A 22,110-nucleotide genomic window follows, 5' to 3' on the forward strand; every position below is an offset into this window, starting at 1 on the left:
ACCTGGGAGGGGGCTGTATATGGGATACAGTATATCACTAGGCTGGTGGCCTGTATATGGGATACAGTATATTACTAAGCTGGGAGGGGGCTGTATATGGGATACAGTATATCACTAAGCTGGGGGGCTGTATATGGGATACAGTATATTACTAAGCTGGGGGGCTGTATATGGGGTACAGTATATTACTAAGCTGGGAAGCTGTATATGGGATACAGTATATTACTAAGCTGGGAGGCTGTATATGGGATACAGTATATTACTAAGCTGGGGAACTGTATATGGGATACAGTATATTACTAAGCTGGGAGGATGTATATGGGATACAGTACAGGCGGTCCCCTACTTAAGGACACTCGACTTACAGACAACTCATAGTTAAAGACGGACCCCTCTGCCCACTTTGACCTCTGGTAAAGCTCTCTGAATGCTTTATTATAGTCCCACACTGCAATGATCAGCTGCAAGGTGTCTGTAATGAAGCTTTATTGATAATCCTTGGTCCCATTACAGAAAAAAATTTTGAAACTCCGATTGTCACTGGGGCAAAAAAAAAAATTGTCTAGAACTACAATGATAAAATATACACTTTCGACTTACATACAAATTCAACTTAAGAACAAACCTATGGACCCTATCTTGTACGTAACCCAGGGACTGCCTTATATTACTAAGCTGGGAGGGCTGTATATGGGATACAGTATATTACTAAGCTTGGAGGGGACTGTATATGTGGGGCAAGATTTTATTTAAGCTGTAGGGGATCTGTATATGGGAGCTGTATATAATTAATTTGGGGGGGGTGAATAAATATATATTTATATACAGTATATATTCATTAGGGGGTGCTATATATTTGGTCAGGGTAGCACTGTATGTAAAATCATGTAACATAATAACGGTAGGATATATTGAATTTATTAGTTATAGGATACAATAGATTACTTTGCATCATGTAAACCAAATGTTGGGGGGGGGGGGCTGTATTAATAAATTAGAGGTGTTATATATTGATTGGTGCTGTGCATGCTATAATTACAGTAGAATATATATATAAGGAAGGGGCGTTTTATATGTGTTTATCATGTGGTTAGTTGTGTTGTGAGGGGTATATATCATTTAGGAGCACAGTGTTATCCAGGAGACTTCATAATGTAAATGACAGTGGTATTTTTAGGGACGCCGGGTGGAGATGTGCTGCACATAGATGAAGGCATCTGGCTGTAAACTTGTGATAAGTCATTGATTGGAGAACCTGGAATAAAGTCCTCCTGATGGAAGAGATTGTCATACATAAGGTACTAGATGCCACTAATGACTCTCAGAACTTGTAGTCAGTCACACAGTGTCAGGGAGCTGTCTGTAGGGATGTTAATTGTTAGTAAAGTTTCAGGATTTACTTAACAGGGAGCCGGGGGGGGGGGGGGGCAGCATTTTAATATTCGCCTCAGGCAGCAAATATGCTAGAATCGGCCCTGAGTACATCTATTGCACAATAAACAGATCCCCAACTCTAGACAGCACTGTTTAAACCTGGTTGGGTCTCTTCAACTTATTTGCATATCTTCTCACTTTATATCAGACCAGCACAACTGTGGACTAAGTAATGAGGACAGCCCTGAACCTAGACTGCCTGGATGGAGTGGAACCCACCCTCAATTCTCCACTCCAGCAACATAGGCCCATAGTGGGTCATCGGAAGAGTCCGGATCCATCTGTGGTGTGCAGGAATGCAAGCTCAGTGACAAGGAAGTGCGCCCAACCTTCCTCTTGCCAGTCTCTAGAAGGCTAGATGGGGTTCTGCAAGTTAGAACGGATGCAGCAACAAGATGTTGTGGAACTCACTCTGCTGCGCCCATTCTGACCATTTTGATGACCACTAGAAGGCAGGCCCATGCTTCTCCAAGGGCGCAGGTATTTAATTCTATTTCCCAGAGTCAGGAATGGCTGAGGTCAGATACCACCTGATTTACCCTCTCCCACCAATTCTCTCCTCTGCCTGCTGCATTTAGCCTTGAACCCACCAGCCGATGATTCCATGTACATCCATGTTGCAGAGAAGGAAGTTTTACTGGTGGACTTCAAGGATTACTTCCTTCCTGGCTCAGGCTTGATGGGTGCTCCACCTATTGTGCAACAGTCTGGTGAGTACACCACAGCCCTGTGTGTATTTTAGCTCTGTGTCTCAAAAGTTAGACCATAGGGTCGGGTCAGGTTATTCAGGTTCATGGTCAGGGTTTATTGTTTCAGAGTGCACAATAATTGATGGTCAGTGGTGAACCCCCTGCAGGCAACTACGTTGCCTCTGAATGTCGTAGTGTAGATATATATCTTTGACCCTTTAAAAGTTCAATGTGGATGGGGGAAGCTGGATGAGAGTACCATTTTGAATTGGTGGCAGGCATTTGAGATAGGATTGCTGTCCCTTTCAGCCATCTTCCCTGGCTGTACCTTCAGGTCTTCACACTAGGTGTGGTGCCTAAAACGAGCCAAACAAGTTTTTGGGTGATTCATCACTTGTCTTAATGGCCCTGGCCCTGGCCTTTGGAGTAATTTCAACTGTTGTGTTGCATTAGTGTTGCATTTTTTGTTAATTGTTGCCTGGCCATGAGCTGTTCAATTTCTTTTTCTTATTTCCAGAGCTTTAGTATGTTTTTGGAATGCATGGTGAGGGTGGAGTTTGGCATTTATTCGATCCTTCAATGCCTGGACGATTTTCTTTACATTGGGTGTGTTTGTTGTTGCATACTGTGTGACAGAAAACGTAATTTTTTTCAGAAGGGCAATAATACTTCTCTTAACTTTATTGAAGATTATTTTAGCCAAGGAGGAGTTCAGAATTTTAAGTAATGCATAAAGTTAATAACAACTATAGTTTAGAAGTACACGATAGGTCCAGCTTCATACAACAGTCAAGAGTAATCCATAACACGTAGAAAATGTATTTCATCTTTTTAAAATCCATAGAAACAATGGACATTTGGACATACACACACAAGGTTAAGCATTTTGGAGAATTTCTCCATCATTGTCATTTCTAGTGGATCCTCTGGACCACCATTGACGATGACATAAGCTGACACCTGGTTTTCAACAGACACCGCCGTAAAGCGGGTTGGACTTCCTGCGGCGTTGTACCACTAGGTCGTTCTACAGGTGCGACAGGCAGAAGGCCAAGACAGGTAGCACAGGATCAGAATCGGGGATGTAGCGGAAAGGTCAGGAAAGGCAGCACGGGAGTGAGGTCAGGGATGGAATCGAGGTCACAACGGGAAATCAGGATAATCGCACAGGGCATCAGGAAAGCTTTCTCTAAGGTTATGAGGCACAAAGATGCAGCAGGGGACAGAGGAAAGGACTGGAATTTACCTGGGCACGCGGCCGGCCAGCACTAACTATCGGTGCACTGGCCATTTAAATTTTACAGAGCCATTGCGGATACCATCGCTGGAGCCAGGAAAGGTGAGTAGCTCACTGGGGCACTCAGAGGTACACGGGAGTGCCTGCGACCCGGGATATGGGTCACAGGGGCACCCATGGCAATCATGGCATATCGTAAAACTTGAACAGGTGAATTTAAATAGCCCACCATTGTGGTCATATGATCACATTAGAGAAACACAGCATTAAAAACTTTCATTATTTGTAACATACATATAAAATCTAAAAGGGAAATATCAGAGTAGTATACTGACTGGAGGACTATGCGACAAATGCAGATAACAAAAGAATAAGATCGCATTATACTTGATATATCATTTCATTTCTCTTGTTGAGACCCCAAGGAAATCTTGTATCTCACGAAAAATCCCAAAACTTTCCCTATTCATCAGCTTCAGTTTATAGTCACCTCCACGCATAGGTCTTTTAACTTTTTCAATCAACTGCAAAGTGTGTTCATAGAAAACAGTGGGGCAGATTTACTTATCTGATCCTGTCGCGATCCCCGAGGTGCGTTCTCTGACGAGGATGAAGTCCGGCGCGATTCTTCAAGATCGTGCGTCCATTTTCCTGCATCTGTCGCTTCCCCACTGAGGTCCGCCGGAGTTCACCTTCTTCTTCCCTATGCATGTGAGTGCATTGTCTTGCGACACAATTTGAATTGTAAATTCCGCGCTTAGTCCGAATCAGTCGGGTTAACCGTTGGCCATGCCCCCCGATTGTGTCGCATGCAAGTCGGCGCGTTTGCGCCAAAATCCGATCATGTGCGCTAAAAACCCAACTTAAATGCGGCGCAAATCGAAAATAGTTATGAAACCCGGCGAAAATGCACCGTGCGGACCAGTGTGTCCACACTTTGCAGTTACGGCGATTGAAAAAGTTAAAAGACCCATGCGTGGAGGTGACTATAAATGGAAGCTGATGAATAAGGAAAGTTTTGGATTTTTTCGTTACATACGAGATTTCCTCGGAGTCTCAACAAGAGATCTTATTCTCTTGTTATCTGCATTTTTTTGCATAGTCCTCCAGTCAGCATACTACTCTGATTTGTCCCTTTTATATTTTATAAGTACAAATAATGGAAGATTTTAATGCTGTGTTTCTCTAATATGATAAAATGACCGCAGTGGAGGGCTATTTAAATTCACCTGGCCCACATTTACTAATAGGTATGTGCTCCCAATTCATGAAGACCATATGTGGTGCATGCTGCGGGTGTAAGTGCTTGAACTGCGTGCACCAGCTATTTTCTTGTGCACTCAGTTTAATGGGTGTGCGCCACAATGCAGCCACAACACACACTAGCGCAAACACTACACAAATACATATGCAACCAGTCTGTACATGTATTTATGTGCAGCATGCGCTGGTATTCTGGCACAGACTGCTTTATAAATATAGTCTATTAACTTATTTGGGAAAGGGGGTTACATTAAATGGTTTACATTTAGATGCCAGCCCACAGATGCTAAAGCAATGCAGGCATGGCCGGCGCCAGCACCCTGCTTACCCGGGCAAGGTGCCACTATACTGGTGCTTAATGTGCATTTATCTAATTCATAGGGCAGGGGGCTGTATATACCTAACTAATGGCCTGGCTGTTGCAGTTAAAAGGGGCTGTATATTAATTTGTGGGGCTGTATATTAATTTATGGAGCAACTGTATATTAACCTCTTATGGGCGCAGTGTTTTTCCATTCATTTTTTCTATAACGTTTTCATTTTCCCGTGTAGAGAGCTGCGTGAGGGTTTTTTTCTGCATAATAAACATTACTATTTATTATTCCTTGCTGTGTACTTGGAAGCTGGAAAAAAAAATGCAAGTGTGGGGAAATTGGCGAAAAAACGCATTTGTGTCACTTTATTGTGGGCTCAGTTTTTACCATATAGGTTTTATTGTATTTTAATAAATTTTTCGAAAATGAAAACATTTTCATTCTATGGTGTAGGTCAGTGGTGGCGAACCTATGGTACGGCTGCCAGAGGTGGCACTCGGAGCCCTCTCTATGGGCACCTGCGACATCACCCAAGCGCAGAGTTCACCAGACAGGCAGCCCAGGACCCTAGAAGGAAGCTACAATGATAATCCAAACTTCTACTCCTTCCTTCCACTGTATTTGTGTCCTCAGGTGCCTATACAATTTAAACATGTGAAAGAGAAGGCAGTAATAAATTAATGCTTAAATTGTCGCATCGGCACTTTGCTGAAAATACGTGGGTTTTGGTTGTAGTTTGGGCACTCAGTGTCTAAAAGGTTTGCCATCACTGGTGTAGGTGCTGTGTGTGGTGTCAGTTTTTGTGAGATGACCTGACATTTTCATTGCTACCATTTTGAGGACTGCGACTTTTTGATCACTTTTTCTAAAAAGATTTTATGTGATGTAAAATGGTGTAAAGCTGCCGTTTAGGATAATTTGGCCAAATATGAGGTCCACCGTCAGGAACAACCGTTTTTATATTTTGATCATGGCATTTTGAGATGCAGTGATGCCTGCTTTTGTGATTTTTACTGTTTATTTAGTTGTATATCAGTTGTAGGAAAGAGGGGTGAATCTTAATGAATTCTTATATTTTTTAAGTTTTTTTTTAACAATTTTTTTAGACTCTCTAGGGTAATTTAACCCTAGATGGCTTGATCGCTCCTACCATATGCTGCAATACTACTGTATTGCAGTATATGGAATTTTTACATAGGAATCATTACAATGTGTACATTTACCTATTTAATCCCACAAAAAAATGCAATAAAAAGTGATCAAAAAACATACATACTTCATATACTCTTGTAAAGTACAACATGTCCCGCAAAAAACAAGCCATCAACCAGCTCCATAGCCAAAAAAGTAAAAATGTTATGCCACTTCGAAGATGGCAATGCAAAAATTATTGATTTTTCCCCACATAACAGTTTTATTTGGCAAATTTAATAAAACGTAAGAATATATATTTAAGTATGGTATCCCCGTAATCGAATTGACCCATAGAATAACGATAACATGATTATTAGGCTATAATGTGAACTGTGTATACTGTGAAAAAAACAAGTAAAAATCCATTACAGAATTGATGCTTTCTTCTCCTGCCCTCAAAAATAAGTTCATAAATTTTCAACAATAGGGGATACCAACCCCAAAATGGTAACACTGGAAAAAGCATCTCATCCGGCAAAATAAATGCCATCACATGGCCCCAATAACGGAAAAGCTAAAATTTTATAGTCTGCAAAAGGGGCCAATGAGGAAACTAAAATCCTGGCAGCTGCAGGGCGCTCCTTCCCTCCTGCGCTTCGCTGTGCGCCCATAAAACAAGTAACGTCTGCATGGTAGGGGTCTTTGTACTCGTGAGAAATTGCATAACAAATTTTTAGATGGATTTTCTCTTTTTATCTTTTGGAAATGTGTAAATTTTAGGGCTAAATGAACGCATAACCGCTAGTTTCCCAGCTCCTGCATCGCGGCTAAATTACTTTATAATCTTTGCAAATAGTGCTGGAGGCGCTCAGGGTGATGTCACTAAGCTCCTCGGCTCAGTAAATTATGCCCGCCCCCACTACTTGCTATTCATATCGTGTCTCTGTTTGAATTCCCCTCCCCCCGGGAACTCTTCTCTTGCGCAGCCCACGTGGTCACCACTACGGCTGCGCAAGCAGAAGACGTCAGCCGGCAATCTTTGGAGGATGTTGGAGTTTACTGTATTGGGGTGCTCAACACCGTAGTCGAAGGCTGGTATATATGATTTTTCTCCACGGCTCGTACCTCCACCTGTATATAGCAACATATATATATATATATATATATATATATATATATATATATATATATATATATATATATGTGTGTGTGTATACACAAGGGAATTTCAATAAGTACCTGTGTTAAAAATGAAGACACCATTTAAAAAAAAATATATATATATATTTTTCAACATAGCCCGCTTTTAGAAAGATACACTTCTCCCAACATTCCTGCCTTTTTTTTAACCCCTCCAAAAAATCTAATTTGTCTAACTGTACCCATTTTGGCTCCTTAGACCTGGAGCCTTCTTCAAGCAAAGGTGTATACAACGTAATGACAGATTTATATAAAACACAAAGGAAGTGACATCACCCTATCAATACACAAAATCATGTGATCACAACAATTCATGTGATAATTCATATCATAGTGTTAACAATTCATATTAGCTTTGTTGCGTCATAATCACACTGTGAACTGTAACAAAGTGCATTTGTGCTCATCTCAATAAATTGTATAAATGATCGTACGCTTACCTAAGGATTAGCTAAAGCCGGACCTAGTGCCATCGGTGTACTGCTTGGTCACTGCGTATGTCCGCTATCATTTGACTATAGTGTAAACAAGAGATTATGGGAAGGGAAAATCATGTGATGACATCGACAATGTAGTTCCGGCTTGAGCTGATCCTTAGGTAAGCGTACGATCGTTTATACAATTTATTAAGATGAGCACAAATGCACTTTATGTTACAGTTCACTGAGGGTGATTATGAGACAACAAAGCTAATATGAATTTTTAACACCATGATATAAATTATCACATGAATTGTTGTGATCACATGATTTTGTGTATTGATACAATGATGTCACTTTCTTTGTATTTTATATAAATTTGTCACTATGTTGTTTACACCTTTGCTTGAAGAAGGCTCCAGGTCTAAGGAGCCAAAACAGGTATATTTGTGTATTGATACAATGATGTCACTTTCTGCGTTTTTTGTTCAATAACATTTTCTAGTTGTTAAAAACAGTGTGAATTTTGTTTGCCATAGTAGCGGTGCTGTCTACTTGACGGTGCTAATTACTAAGGGCTGGCCTTAGTGTGAATTTGCCAAAAAAAAATAAGGCTCACACTTACACCCATATCATCTGGTACTTACTGCCACAGGGGGTTCCAGGAAGACCCGCGTACAAACCAGTACCTGGCCGTGTATAGATTGTCAGGTAAAGGGGTGGCTGCAGGCCTGCACCCCTGTTATTGTTGCACTGGAATAGCCCCCTAACAGTGGGCTATGCCATCTCAGTAATGGCAGGCTGCTGCTTTTTTGTATCTGGCCGATTTAAAATTTGGGGAGATCCCACAGTTCCCCCCCCCCCCACGCCCACTTTTTGCAAAAATGGGGGAAAAAAACTATGTCGGAATCCCCTATTAACCCCTTAAGGACCAGGCCCTTTTTCGTTTTTGCGTTTTTGTTTTTCACTCCCCACCTTCAAAAATCTATAACTTTTTTTATTTTTCCATGTACAGAGCTGTGTGATGTCTTATTTTCTGCGTAACAAATTTCTGCGTAACCATCACTGCGTAGTGATGGTATTAAATATTCCATGCCGTGTACTGGGAAACGGGAAAAAAATTCTAAATGCAGTGAAAATGATGAAAAAACACATTTGCACCATTTCTTGTGGGCTTGGTTTTTACAGCTTTCACTGTGCGCCCCAAATGACAGGTCTACTTCATTCATTGGGTCAATACGATCACAGGGATACCAAATTTGTATAGATTTTATAATGTTTTCATACATTTACAAAAATTAAAACCTCCTGTACAGAAAAAAAATTCTTCATTTTACAGTGTTCCTGCGCTAATAACTTTTTCATACTTTAGGGTACAGAGCTGTGGGTGGTGTTATTTTTTGCGACTTCTGATGACGTTTTTAACGCTTTTATTTTTAGGACTGTGCGACCTTTTGATCACTTTTTATAGAATTTTTTCTATTTTTCAAAATGGCTAAAAAATGCAATTTACGATTTATGGCGCTATTTTCTGCTACAGGGTTAAACCGTTATTATATTTTGATAGATCGGGCATTTTTGGACGCAGCGATACTGTGTTTAGGATTTTTACTGTTTATTTATATTTATATCAGTTCTAGGGAAAGGGGGGTGATTTGCATTTTTATGTTTTTTTAATATAATTTTTTTTTTTATTTATATTTTTCAGACTCCCTAGGGTACTTTAACCCTAGGTTGTCTGATTGATCCTACCATACACTGCCATACTACAGTATGGCAGTATATGGGGATTTTGCATACCATCTATTACAATATGCAGATCGCACATTGTAATAGATAGCCTCGATCATGACAGCCTCGGATCTTTGTGTGATCGGAGGCTGTCATGACAACGGATCGCCGCTCCCCAGTGACGTCATGGGGAGTGACGATCGGAGCCAAGATGGCGGCACCCACGCGCCGCCGGCAGCTTTGCCGGCGGCGATCGAAGGGTTAACACCCGCGATCGGTGCAAGCACTGATCGCGGGTGTTAGCGACAGGCGTTTGCTTCATTATGAAGCAAATGCCCGGTGAGTATTTAGAGGGCTCAGCCTGTGAGCCCTCTTCATACTCCCCCATGCGCAGCAAGATGTAAGGGTACATCTTATTGCGCTATGGGGTTAATAGTGGGAACCCCTGACCTTTTTTTTTCAGTTTTGCCAAAAACAGGTAAAAAAAGGCGTGGGATCCCCCAGAATTTTCAAATCAGCCAGCTACAAAAAGCAGCAGCATTCTGAAATTACTGAGCTGGGATAGCCCAGTGTTAGGGGGCTATTCCAGCACAACAATAACAGCCTGCAGCCACCCCACTGCCTGACCATCTGTAGACGGTCAGGTACTGGTTTGTACCCGGCTCTTCCCGGCACCCCTGGTGGCGGTGGGTAACTGGGTAATGGTATGGGCGTTGTGAAGAAGACGCATGTTTTTTTTATAGTATTGAAAACTGGTTTTCTGTAACTCTGGTTGTGGTACATTAGTTTCCTGGTTGGTAACTTCTGTGTGAATGACTTCTTATTCTACTTCTCTCATTAGGCCGGCCACCTAATGCTCTACTCTCTTCTGTATAGTATTTCCACCTGCGAGCTGTGTACCAAAACCAGGGAATGTGCTGTTACAATGTAAAATTATGTAATATACTATGTAATATATATTATGTTCTACTTACCTGCAGCATGGTGGGTCTGCTCTGACCTTATAAGAGGCAGGCCAGCAGCAGCTCTGGTGTTTTATACGGGAAGCTGCAGAGAATTGTGGGTATTTCAATTGTATAAAAGGTGTCACTGACCAGCAATCTGGGGGATTATGATTGTGGAGATTTGTGTCTTGCCTTCTGCTGGTCTGTGGAACTACAAGAGCCTGGTGTTTATTGAACCTATTATGTTATGGACTTTTCAAAATAAACTCCTTTGGATTATTTTCATCAAGCAAAGCCTGGTTGTGCATTGAAAAGCCTATGCCTCACAGGCGTGTGAATTTACTAAAAAAATGAAGGCAAATACTAAGGCCAGCCCTTAGTAACGAGCACCGTCATCTAGCCAGCACCACTTCTATTGCAACCAATGAAGAGTGTTGCCAAAAAAAAAAAATCACACTGTTTTAAACAAATAGAAAATTTTATTGAATAAAAAACTTAAATGGAGACGAGATACAAATGGCATGTAGCCCGTGGCGAGTGCATAATTTACTGAGCCGAGGAGATCAGTGACGTCACCCTGACAAACTCCAGCACTATTTGCAAAGATTATAAAGTAATTTTTGCCGTGAAGTAGCACCTGGGTAACTAGCGGAAAGAAGCGGTAACATCCCCTACAGATAACGAGCATTAGTTATAAAACCCATAAAATAGTGATAGATATCCTTTAAGTGCACTCTTTTACAGTTTCTGTCCTTTCTTTTTTACACATCCCATGTTTAATGCCCCCTTTTTTCGTGAGCACACCTTTGCTCTTCTACCTTGTAAATGCCCCATCATTACTATTACTTTGCTTCTCTTCTGCCCTCATTCCTGATTATTGCCCCCATCTTTTTGCCTCCATTTAAATTGCTAACTTCATAATGCCTCCACTTTTTGCCTCCATTTATAATGCCTTGTTTTGCCACATTCATAATGCTTCCACTTTTTTTCCATAATGACTTCTCTTTTGCCACATTCTCAATGTATTCCCCCTCTCTGTGCCCCATTTGTAATGCCTCCTCTTTGCCTTGTCTATAATTATTTTATTTATTTTGCCCCCATTCATAAACCCTAAATATATTGCCCTCATTCATAATGCCCCTCTATATTGCCCTCATTCATAATGGCCCCTCTACATTGCCCAAAATTCATAATGCCCCTCTATATTGCCCCCATTCATAATGACTTCTCTTTGCCCCATTCTCAATTTATGCCCCCTCTTTTTGTCCCATTTGTAATGCCCCTCTTTGCCTTATCTATAATTCTTTCATTCACAATGCCCTTTCTTTTGCCCCCATTCATAAGCCCCAAATATATTTCCCCATTCATAATGCCCCCATTCATAATCCCTCTATATATTGCCCTCATTCATAATTCCCCTCTATATTGTCCACATTCATAACACCCCATTAGTTTTGCGCCCCCTCCATAGTGCCAGAAAGTTTAAGTGCAGTGGCATGCATCTGAAAGAGTATATATATTAGCACCTACTCATTAATTTCTTTCAGATACATGCCACTGCACTTAAACTTTTTGGCACTATGGCACTATTTACTCAAAATCCTGACTGAAAATCTCCTCAGCATCTAGTCACCACTGGCTCCTCCCTCTGGTTCACAGGTATCCCTTGGGAGACTCCTCCCTCAGAAGATTCTAGAGGCTTCCCAGGCAGCCTGACTGAGGGAAGGTCATGTGACCACACTTCTTACACCTATACAATAATGCCAGTAGAGCATACAGCAAAAATTATGCATAGAGCAAAAATTAACTAAACCACATAATACATTTGACAAATCCTCAACCACCAGACAACAACATTATACAGCTGTCTGCAATAACCGCTCTTGTCAGCAGCATGGCAATAGGGAGGTGACTAGGCCCTCCTCTGATCTGCCCCCCTAGAGGAAGCGGTGCCAATGCTACAGAGTCATTCAGAATTGTAAGTGCTGTTGGCTCTTTTCCTATCCAAACATCATATGGATGCCCTAGCAGCCGATCCTAAGAAAGCGTGGAGAAATTATCTGAAATAAGTGAGAGGGGAGAGGAGTGTCTCTGACCTCGAAACCTTCAAAGCTGAAGTTACCACGGCTATACAGGACCTCCAGTCTGCTGGTGCCCGGTCACATTGAACATGCAGCCTTTTGTGAAATCAGATGGACAACCTTAAGAATAGAAGCTGCTGGAACAAAGTCAGGATTCGGGGGCTGTCTGAACCAGCACAGACTCCTGACTTGCTCCCAACGGTGATTGTTATATTCAATATGATACTCAATCAACCCCCCATAGAAACTTCCATTTAAAATTGACAGAGCAAGTGCTTCAGACCCGAGCAAACCCAGGGACGTAATCCCTGTTGTGTACATAACTACACTTTATATTCAATATAGTTTACTGAAAAGAAAGGTAGTATACATATAATAAACAGTATACAACATGTACAAACTGGTTTCAGGGTACACATGCTGAGGATCAGCCAGGATCCGTGTCCCGTGCTATTTGGACAAAAAGTGTACATGGTTTATATATAACAATCACACGTAAAGATATAGTAAAGGGGCATGAGCTTGGCAGCTCTTAGGGTTTGCCCTGAGAAATTTGAGAACCTTTCTAACATAATGTAAGAAACAAGCCTCATGGATACAAAACAGTATAACTTGTCATAAATTTGAAGCACAAAGTTGTCATAAAAGTTTGCTCAATTTACTTTTGCATAATCTCAGCTAATAGGCAATGTTTGGTTCTACGACTGGAGGTAAATGAAAACAAAATAGAAAGTGGGGAAGTGTAAGGGGTGGGTAAACACATGAGGGAAGGGGGGAGGGAGAACTCTATCCAACGGGTTAAGGGATAACAGAATTCCCCACCAGAATCTCCAAAAATCAAGTAAACAGTTCAGTATAGGCGGATGTCTCTTTAAAAAGTAACCAAGGTTGCCAGATGCTGGTGAATTTTTCACTAGTAAGATTCACTTCTGCGGTGAGCTCCTCCATTCTACATATGTTTACTAACTCTTTTACCCATTTTACAAAATGGGTGGGGGAGCGCTTTTTTTCTGTGTGCTAATGCTACCTGGGAGAATTAATAGTAACCCAATTTTAGCTGAGGCAACAATGTGCCGACCAATATCTAGTCTATAAGTGAAAAATACTTTATCCCAGAAGGGAAGGAGGTCCTCCCATTCCCACCAAATATGTGACATTGTGTCACATATGTGATTCCCCTGGAGTTGTTACAGCGTCAGCATATATCTGGCACATCAGGGTAATTTATGATAAGGACTATGTGTTCACGATACCACCATGACGAGATCTTGTAGTTTTTCTCTTGGGCGGCACAGGTCGTGGAGAGTTTGTGAGTAAAAATGTACATTTTTTGTTTCTCCTGCGGAGAGAATTCTGGGTCCAGCTCCTGTTCCCATTTGCCCACGAACCATGGGTCATCTGGGTGTAGCTCTTCTTGTAGGATAGAGTATATCTGTGATATACTGTAACATGGGTTGGTGTCGTGGTAGGGTCAAAAAGGTTCTCGAACGCTGTATGAGTTTCCTTGTGTGCGGATAAATGATTGCAGATGGGTATATTTCCACCACAACAATTTAGTCTCCGGGCGCTGTGCGGCCATTTCAGAGAAGGGTAAAAGGGCCTCTTCACGTGTAACCAATTTGAAACAGGGGTCATCCGACATCCGCCAGCCCAGGAAGTGGTTCCTATCAAGGCCAGGTGGGAACAGAGATCTTTCAGAGCTTTAAGTAGTTAAGTGAGTAAATGTAATGTGGATCAGGGGGATCTGTAGGCCCAAATATTTTAAAGCTCCTGTACGCCATCGGAACAGGAACTGCTCCGCAATGTGGAGAACATGAACTTGAGGCAGGGATATATTGAGGATTTCCAATTCGGAGTCATTTATTTTAAAATTGCTCAGGCTACTATAGCGATCAAATTCCGAGAGCAGGGAGGGGAAGGAAATCTTGGGTTTGCAAGACGTAGACCAGGAGATCATCTGCATACAAGGAGATCTTGCAATTTGATTCCCCAACGTGGATTCAGTGTATTTTTGGATTCTTACGGATGGGTAGTGCTTGGTGTTCCATCACGATGGCATACAGGAGGGGGGGACAGCAGGTACCCCTGTCTAGTTCTGTTTCAAATAGACATTGGGTTCGACGGGGCACCGTTAATCAGGACCTGGGCTGTTGGCATAGAGGATAAAGCCTCAATTTTGTTCTGGAAACTAGGACCAATGCCAGGCTGCTTTAGCGCAGCCTGCATAATGCCCCAGTGGACCCGAAAGAGCGTTTTTTCCGCGTTGACGGAGAGCAAGCATAAGGGAGCATTATAGGATTTTGCCATAGATATCAGGTATGTCATTTTATTTAGACTGTCCCGGGCTTCCCGGCCAGGGATGAATCCCACTTGGTCATTGTGTATGATGGATGGGAGGAGTGGGCTCAGTACATAAGTACACTTTAACAGATGATATGATGCACAGAGTGAGACAGACTGGTGATGTCGACTTCACAATATCGTTTGTGCTCCATGCCAGAGTGTGTGCCAAAGAAGCCTCCCTGATACAACAGAGTGACATTTCATCTTTCTTGCAGACCTTTGATTTGCCTGAGGTCAAGTTGCCTCCCCCCTGATACTCCTGAGACATCCTAAGACAGCACATCTCCACATGGAATCTGCATGTTTCGGGGGGCTCAGAGCCTCCGTGTCCCCAACATCGGAGATCCCAAAATCTGCTAGAGACCGGCGACCTGACAATTGAGCTGCTTCTCTTGAACTGAATTGACCTAAGTCTTGTCCTAAGTCTAACTTCCTGCAGACCTGAGCCTCTTATGCATTGTATATGCTGTTTTTTTCTTGTTTTCTCATTTTTATTCCCCATGGTGTATTTTTCAATGTTATTGCACTGTCTGCGAACGGGTCTATGTTTGTTTTTGCTTCCATCTTGGATCCTCTCCAGATGTTCTATGTCAGTGGTGGCGAACCTATGGCACGGGTGCCAGAGGTGGCACTCAGAGCCCTTTCTGTGGGCAGTCGGGCCATCGCCCCAGCACACCAGACAAGACTCAAAGATTCTTCCTGCAGTTCCAAGCAACTTAAATGATGCTGCTTTCAGTCATATATTTAAGGGATATGTACTTCACTACCTGGGTATGTAAGAAGAGGGAAAATGAGTAGACAGGGCCAAATTATCTTTGGAGGGCCTCCTGCTGGCCCCACCTTTCTCTGTGTACAGAGGGACACTGGAAAGAAGCTAAAGTGATGCAAATTTTCCATCTTGTCCTCAGGAGGCCAGTAAGATTGAACATTGTTTAAGAACAGGGAGCAATAAGTTACTGCTTTAATTTTTGGTTGGCACCTCGCGATAAATATGGGGGGTTTTGGGTTGCAGTTTGGGCACTGCAGTATGGAAAACAATACCCCCTTTTGCTACCTTGAAAGGCAGCCCCCTTTTTTGTTTTTAAATCAGATCTTTTTTATTAAACACTCCAACACATTTTCCATTTACAACTATTAGAATAAGACTTAACAACACCTTCCCAAATCCTACCCCTCATCCCACCCCTAGATTCCCCCTCCCATTCCCCGGTACAGCAGTATAAAAGTCTACATCATAATATGACGATGAGGCGATGAGTCCATTCAAGGGTTTGGAAATTTACAATCAGATAACGTGATATATTCCCCTAGCTTTTCATTCTTCCCTCAGTCATACAGCACATACCCACAAGAGTATTACTTATCTTTCCGATCATACTTAATACAAGTATAATATGATTATCCCAGGAGGGCAGAGGCAGACAGTAGAAACCTAGAGGGGAGACCTGGTGTCGCGATCCAGGGACCCCATATGGTGTCAAACTTTTTTATGGCTTTCATTTTCCTATATACTCCTTTCTGTAATCAGATTACATTATTGAGGCGCTCCTTCAGCCTTTGATAGTGGGGGGGAGTGGCTGTATGTACTTGGCTGCTATTAGCTTTCGAGCCTGATAGAGTATGCGAGACATGCCTATTATGTCACTTGTAATGGTTATGTCCTCTTCCAATAGCCCCAACAGACATATCCGTGGGGAAGCTTCCAGACGTATGGAATACACCTTGAGAATAAGATCCAGCACCTGTCGCCAGTATTCTCCCAACTTGGAGCATTCCCAATACATATGCATCAGGTGTGCATCAGGCATACTGCACTTCGGACAAATAGAGTCAGATCCAGCCCCAATTTTTTCTAACAAGACTGGTGTTTTATAAGCTCTGTGAGAATGTGAGAATCGCTTGCTTTCACTAAGAGAGAGCACTGGCGTCAGGGAAAGGATAGTATCCCATTGATCATCAGATTGGGCCAATGTCTTCCTCCCATTTAGACCTGCTGGGAAATGTAACACCCTTAAGAAATTCTTCCTGCAATGCCCCATATAATAGGGAAATTAGCCCCTTAGAGAAACCAGGTAGCAGCAGCGTCTGTAATACTCTTTTTATCTCCATGCTTAAACTCTGTTTCTGGGAGTCATACGCGTGTCTAAACTATAGGTACCTAAAAAAAGCAGTATGTGGTATTTGATATGCCTCCCTGAGAGCATCAAAGCTTTTTAGTTCCCCATCTGTTTAAATCTCTCTTAATGTCACAATGCCCTTATTGTACCAAAACTGTGGCTCCTTCATTTTCAGGAATTCCCCGAAAGGCAGCCCCCTTAACACCAAGTATGACCTACAAGAAGTCTAATAACATGATGTGGGATTAAGCCAATCCAGTATATCTATTCCAGAAGCAAGAGACTACCAACTGTAGACAGCACTGTTTTGACCTGGTTGTGTCTCTTCAGTATTGCGTAGGGATTGGCTGTTCTTGTAGGTCATACTTGGTGTTAAGGGGGCTGCCTTTCATGGTAGCAAAAGGAGGCATTGTTTTCCATTTAACACCTTGAAAAACGTATTTGCATACTTCCCAGAATCCCATAGTGGAGCATCTATGGCTTTAAGTCTCCACACAACCTTAAGGTGGCCTTAATTGGCAATCTCTCCTTAAGGAGAACACCTACTGTCTGACCCTTTTCTTATTGCTGTGAGATACTAATCACTAGGATAGCCCCTAGGATACAGCATAACTTTTGGCCTGCCCCCAATAGAGCACATAGAGGATAGCTCCGCTGTTTGTTCTGAGATAATTGCTCTTTTCTTCCTCAGTCTTTTGCGATATTTTTTTCCCTCTTGCTGTCTATTTTCTCTCTTGGCTTTTACTCTTCGGATGCTTTGCCTATCTTTTCCATTTTGTCGTCTCTTTTTGGCCCTTGCCCCATCTGTTCACTGGTCTTGTGTCTTGTCTTTATGTTCCCGCCTCCACTTGCCCTTTCCCCCAATGTCGGACAGTATTTTCAATAAATGCCCCTGTGGATAGGGCCTAACTTTTGTTCCTGGGAAAACCTTCATTAAACTTCATGCCCTTTATGCATCTGTCTCAGACCAGTGTTGGAGTTGCTCTAGTGAATTGGGCACAATGCTACACTTGTGGTGGAGCTGCCAGACAATCTGCTCTTTAATCCAAAAAATACTGGATGTAAAACTTAGTCCACACCCGGCGATTGCCCTACTGTCCTTGTTTCCATTTCCAATCAGGAAACCATCACTTTCTTTGATCAGTCATTTCTTGGTTGCAGCGAGGACTGTGATCCTGAGAAGACGGAAATCCTTGTTAGTTAATGGTTCGCTGAGGTCTCCCGAATTCAGAGAATAGAAGAATTTACTGCTGGGTTGCGTGGCATGTATGCCCTCCACCAGGGTCGCATCTGCCATGGGGCGAGATGAGAAATGCCCTGGGGGGAGCGGCATGTTCCCATGTTTGTGGGTGATTGGGTGCCCATGGCCGCCCGAATCATCTGACAAAAAAATTAATTGCACCTGTGGCACAGACGCAATTAATGTACTGAACTTCTAGCATTGCTCATTATGTAATGCAGGACACAGGTGGCATGTGTAGACGTCACACTGCCTGCATCCTTGCACAGAAGATGCTAAGGATGCTGGAGGAGGATCTGGGAGAATAAAAGATCTGCTAGCACCCACCAACTGGCCACTTGTTTTATGTACATTGGGGCAGGATAGAAGTTAAAGGGGGCTTTATTAATAATTTTTGCATCTGTATGTAAGGTCTGGTTTATAATATGAGAGGGGTCTATGTATAATAGACCCATGGAGGAGGCATCTGTGCATGGGGGCTGAATGATATGAGAGGGGTCTGTATAAAATATACCTATGGGGGACATCTGTATATGGGAGGGTATTTTTGGGGGGTGTCATGGCTGTGTATACAGGGAGGCTGCGTATACTGGAGGGAGGCTGCGTATATTGGAGGGAGGCTGTGTATATTGGGGAACCTGTGTATACAAGGGGAGGCTGTGTATACAGAGCTGAGGCTGTGTATACAAGGGGGAGACTAAAAATCATAAATTGAGACTATAAATTGTGAGTGCTGTAGATTCTATAATTTATTCGGGTGACTATATAAAGAATGTTTCAAGTGGGGAATAGTATGTTCAGTCATGTTGTGAGGATAATATACATGAAGAAGACGCTTCATTTTACTGTGACTGTGGTATTATATATGGAGCTGAAGATGTTTGACTATGAATTCGGCAGAGAAAAACCATGGTCGGGAGAAATCGTAAAGAAGTCCCCTTCCTGACTGAGCAGATCATTACCTGTAAGGTACTAGATGTCACTAACTGACTACTAGTATGTAAAATAGCAGCATTCTCAAGTTTCGCCTCTGGCAGCAAAAAAGGCTAGAATCGGCCCTACCCTCTACCACGACTGCTGGACACCGTGGATTGTTTTACAGTAGTGCCGACTTTAGATCTTGGCCTAAGGCTATTTCTTGCCTCCTATTGGAGTGCCCCTCAGACAGGGCTTATGATCTGTCCCTTAATCCCGTCGTATTGTCCCCCATTACAGTCCTTTTGTTCTATACCCTTTTTATTTTTTACCTGTGTTCCTGTAACTTATTTACCCCTCTACCCCTACTTTCCACTGCTACCTTTTTCCTCTTGTATACCAAATGGCCCTTAGGGCTTTTCTGTCACATGGGCCTCGGCTTTATCAATACGAGTATGGATGCTTGTTGATCTTTGTACATGGTTGTATTTCTTGCCCTTGTGAAGTCAACCTTGGGACCTGACCTTTTCTTCTTTTTCTTACTCAAGGACTTTTACCTATACCTGCGTCTGGATTTCATGATATGCTTCTTATGTATATTAACATTTTTTGTTAATGTGTTTTGTACCAATCTTGCAGGTCTATGACAACATACTTCACTTTAATTACTGGATAATATGCTTGCAGAGTGACTTATACCATGCCATTATTCTGTTCTTATGTACAATGACTGAATGACAGCTCTTGAATGATAAAAAAGTAAAATTAAAAGAGGTTATGTCTGGTCTCAACAGAATACAGAAATTCATCTGGATCTGACGAGACCAGAACCCTGATCCAATGACTTCCAATTGAGAAACTAGAAATCATCCAAGGCCCAAGGTGGGATGTTCTCCAGAGCCAGGAAGGAAGTGTAAAGAGGTGTGTCTACAGATAATGTAAGCTTATCATACCTTCTGTTCATTGTTTTATGCCTGGGGGAAATTTTTTCCATCACATCAAGAGTAGGAAAGGATCTTCAAGTGTGGACTAATCTCTTTCCCCATTAGTTCAGCACAAGCAACTGAATTGCTTGTAATTGTAGTAATACATCTATGATCTGCACTCAGTTAAACCATTTATTTCTATTGTGTACTGTTTTGCCTACTGTGCCCTAAAGGCTAATGAATATAAAATTCAACCTGCGTTATACGCTACCGGGTTGACTCTAACCCCATAAAACCCTGTTACGGAATGGGCTTATAACAAACAAGAGTTTGTTGCAGTCTATTGTACGGAAAGTTTCAGTTTCACTAAGGCTACTAAAAGCGGACTTTCAGCTGTTCAGAGTTGTGAGCTTGTGTTGTGTCATACCACCGGTTGTGTGGACAACTCTATCTCACTTCCTGCACCTCCCGAAACTTGTGTGTCCAGGGAGTGTCTATAAAAACAATAATTAATTGACCTTGTGTATTCCTCACAGAAACTTCACAATGTGTGGCAGCAATGGGATCAAGATAATAGTTTGTGATCACAAAAGATTACCAACAAAAGCCTTTGCATTGGGGTCTTAAGAACAATTCAGCACTAATCACAGGCAGAGTGCAATTACAGTAAGGTGTGAGGTACATCAAATTTCAGTTCCATGTTAGTGCCCAAGAGCTGCGAGGATGGCAGGTAGAAATAAGGGCAGAAAGACTGTGGCCAGTACCGTGGACAATACTGGGGACGATGCAGTACAGCGGGTGGACCAGGAGGAGGTGGGAGGAGCTATTTTTTAAGGCAAGGGGGAGCACTTTTTCAGACTCCCCAAGAAGCCAGTCTCCGGCAGTCATTCTCACATTAGACCGCCCACTACCTGCCCACAAACATGGTCTGCAAAGTTGCCCTGACAAGTGTACAGGAGGGGAATCATGCTGCATATGCAACCCTCATGGCTGCTGCAGAAAAGCGTGAGCAAGCAGAGGCTGCAGATTGGACAGAGTAAGCAGAATGTTATGAATGAGCAGAGGGTGTAGAATGGAAACTGCAGTGTGAACACTGGCTACACATGCTCCATCTATGACAGTTTGCTACAGCTAGTTTAGTGTTGCCTGAGAAACATGTCTCAAAGCTGTGGAAAGAGGACTTTCTCCTACTGGATAAAGGTACAGACTTGGATACTTTTTAGCTGGTCTTTATTTGGCTATTTATCCAGTGGCGAAGGCCAAGGCAAAGTACAAAGTCATATAGCAGAATTGTAGTCAGGGACAGGCAGTGGGACAGGACAAGCAGCACAGGATTGGATTTGGGGCGTAGCGGAAGGTCAATAATGGAACCAGGGTCACAACAGTAAATCATAATATGAGTACAGGGCAAAGGAAACAAGCTTTCTAAATGGCAACAAGGTACAAATTCCAGAGAAACAGCATGCGTGCCCTAGGAGGTGGGGACACGCATGTCGAGCCGCGGGAGATGCTGCTGGAACTCGGAGAGGTAAGTGAGGCAGAGGGGCACACAGAGGCACACGGGTGCGCTTGCAATCCCAGACATGGGTCACAGGGGCACCCATGACAGTATCCACCCCTTCAGCCTTCCCCTCTCCTTAGCCTGTAGGAACCTCTGAAGAACAACACGATCCAGAATGTTATCTTCTGGCTCCCAAGACCTCTCCTCCGATGTGAATCCCTTCCAGTCAAACTGAAAACGCTTCCCTCTTTTACATCATAGACATCGGTGGGATCCGCCTTAGGAGCTGGAGGTGGTACTTGACGGGAGAAGCAGTTCAGGATGACAGGTTTCAGAAGGGAGATGTGGATAGAGTTCGGGATGCGCATGGTTAGAGGAATGCGAAGCTTATAGGCCACAGGGTTGATGTGCTTCAGCACCTCAAATGGACTCAGATAGCAAGGACCAAGCTTGTAGCTGGGATTGTTCAACTGGACGTATCTGGAGGACAGCCACACTTTGTCACCTAGTGCAAAGGTTGGAGGTTGTCTGCGTCTTTTGTCGGCCATGGTCAGTCGAGCCTGCTCCCAGATAGATTTCAGGTCCTGGACCAACTATTCCATGGCAGAAATGTCCGAAGATA

At 42.7% G+C, this 22,110-nt stretch overlaps 1 protein-coding gene and 1 long non-coding RNA gene across 3 annotated transcripts in view; one reads left to right on the forward strand and one right to left on the reverse strand.

The window, feature by feature from the left end:
* LONP1 (lon peptidase 1, mitochondrial) overlaps positions 1 to 7,748 on the reverse strand; it is a 562,611-nt gene extending 554,863 nt beyond the window's left edge. Inside the window, exon 1 of the mRNA XM_072113845.1 lies at positions 7,712 to 7,748. The gene's annotated coding sequence lies outside the window, so the exon portion shown is untranslated. The remainder of the gene's footprint in view (positions 1 to 7,711) is intronic.
* Positions 1,096 to 19,934, forward strand: LOC140066525 (uncharacterized). Of its 2 annotated transcripts, none has more exons than XR_011848377.1 (4): positions 1,096 to 1,298; positions 1,583 to 1,914; positions 2,013 to 2,144; positions 19,856 to 19,934. It is a non-coding gene; the product is annotated as an uncharacterized lncRNA (long non-coding RNA). The 2 variants fall into 2 exon arrangements; XR_011848371.1 differs by lacking the exon at positions 19,856 to 19,934 and adding an exon at positions 15,005 to 15,945.
* The last annotated feature ends 2,176 nt before the right edge of the window (positions 19,935 to 22,110 follow it).

This window comes from Engystomops pustulosus, chromosome 1 (assembly GCF_040894005.1).
Source record: "Engystomops pustulosus chromosome 1, aEngPut4.maternal, whole genome shotgun sequence".
In the NCBI taxonomy this organism is placed as follows: domain Eukaryota; kingdom Metazoa; phylum Chordata; class Amphibia; order Anura; family Leptodactylidae; genus Engystomops; species Engystomops pustulosus.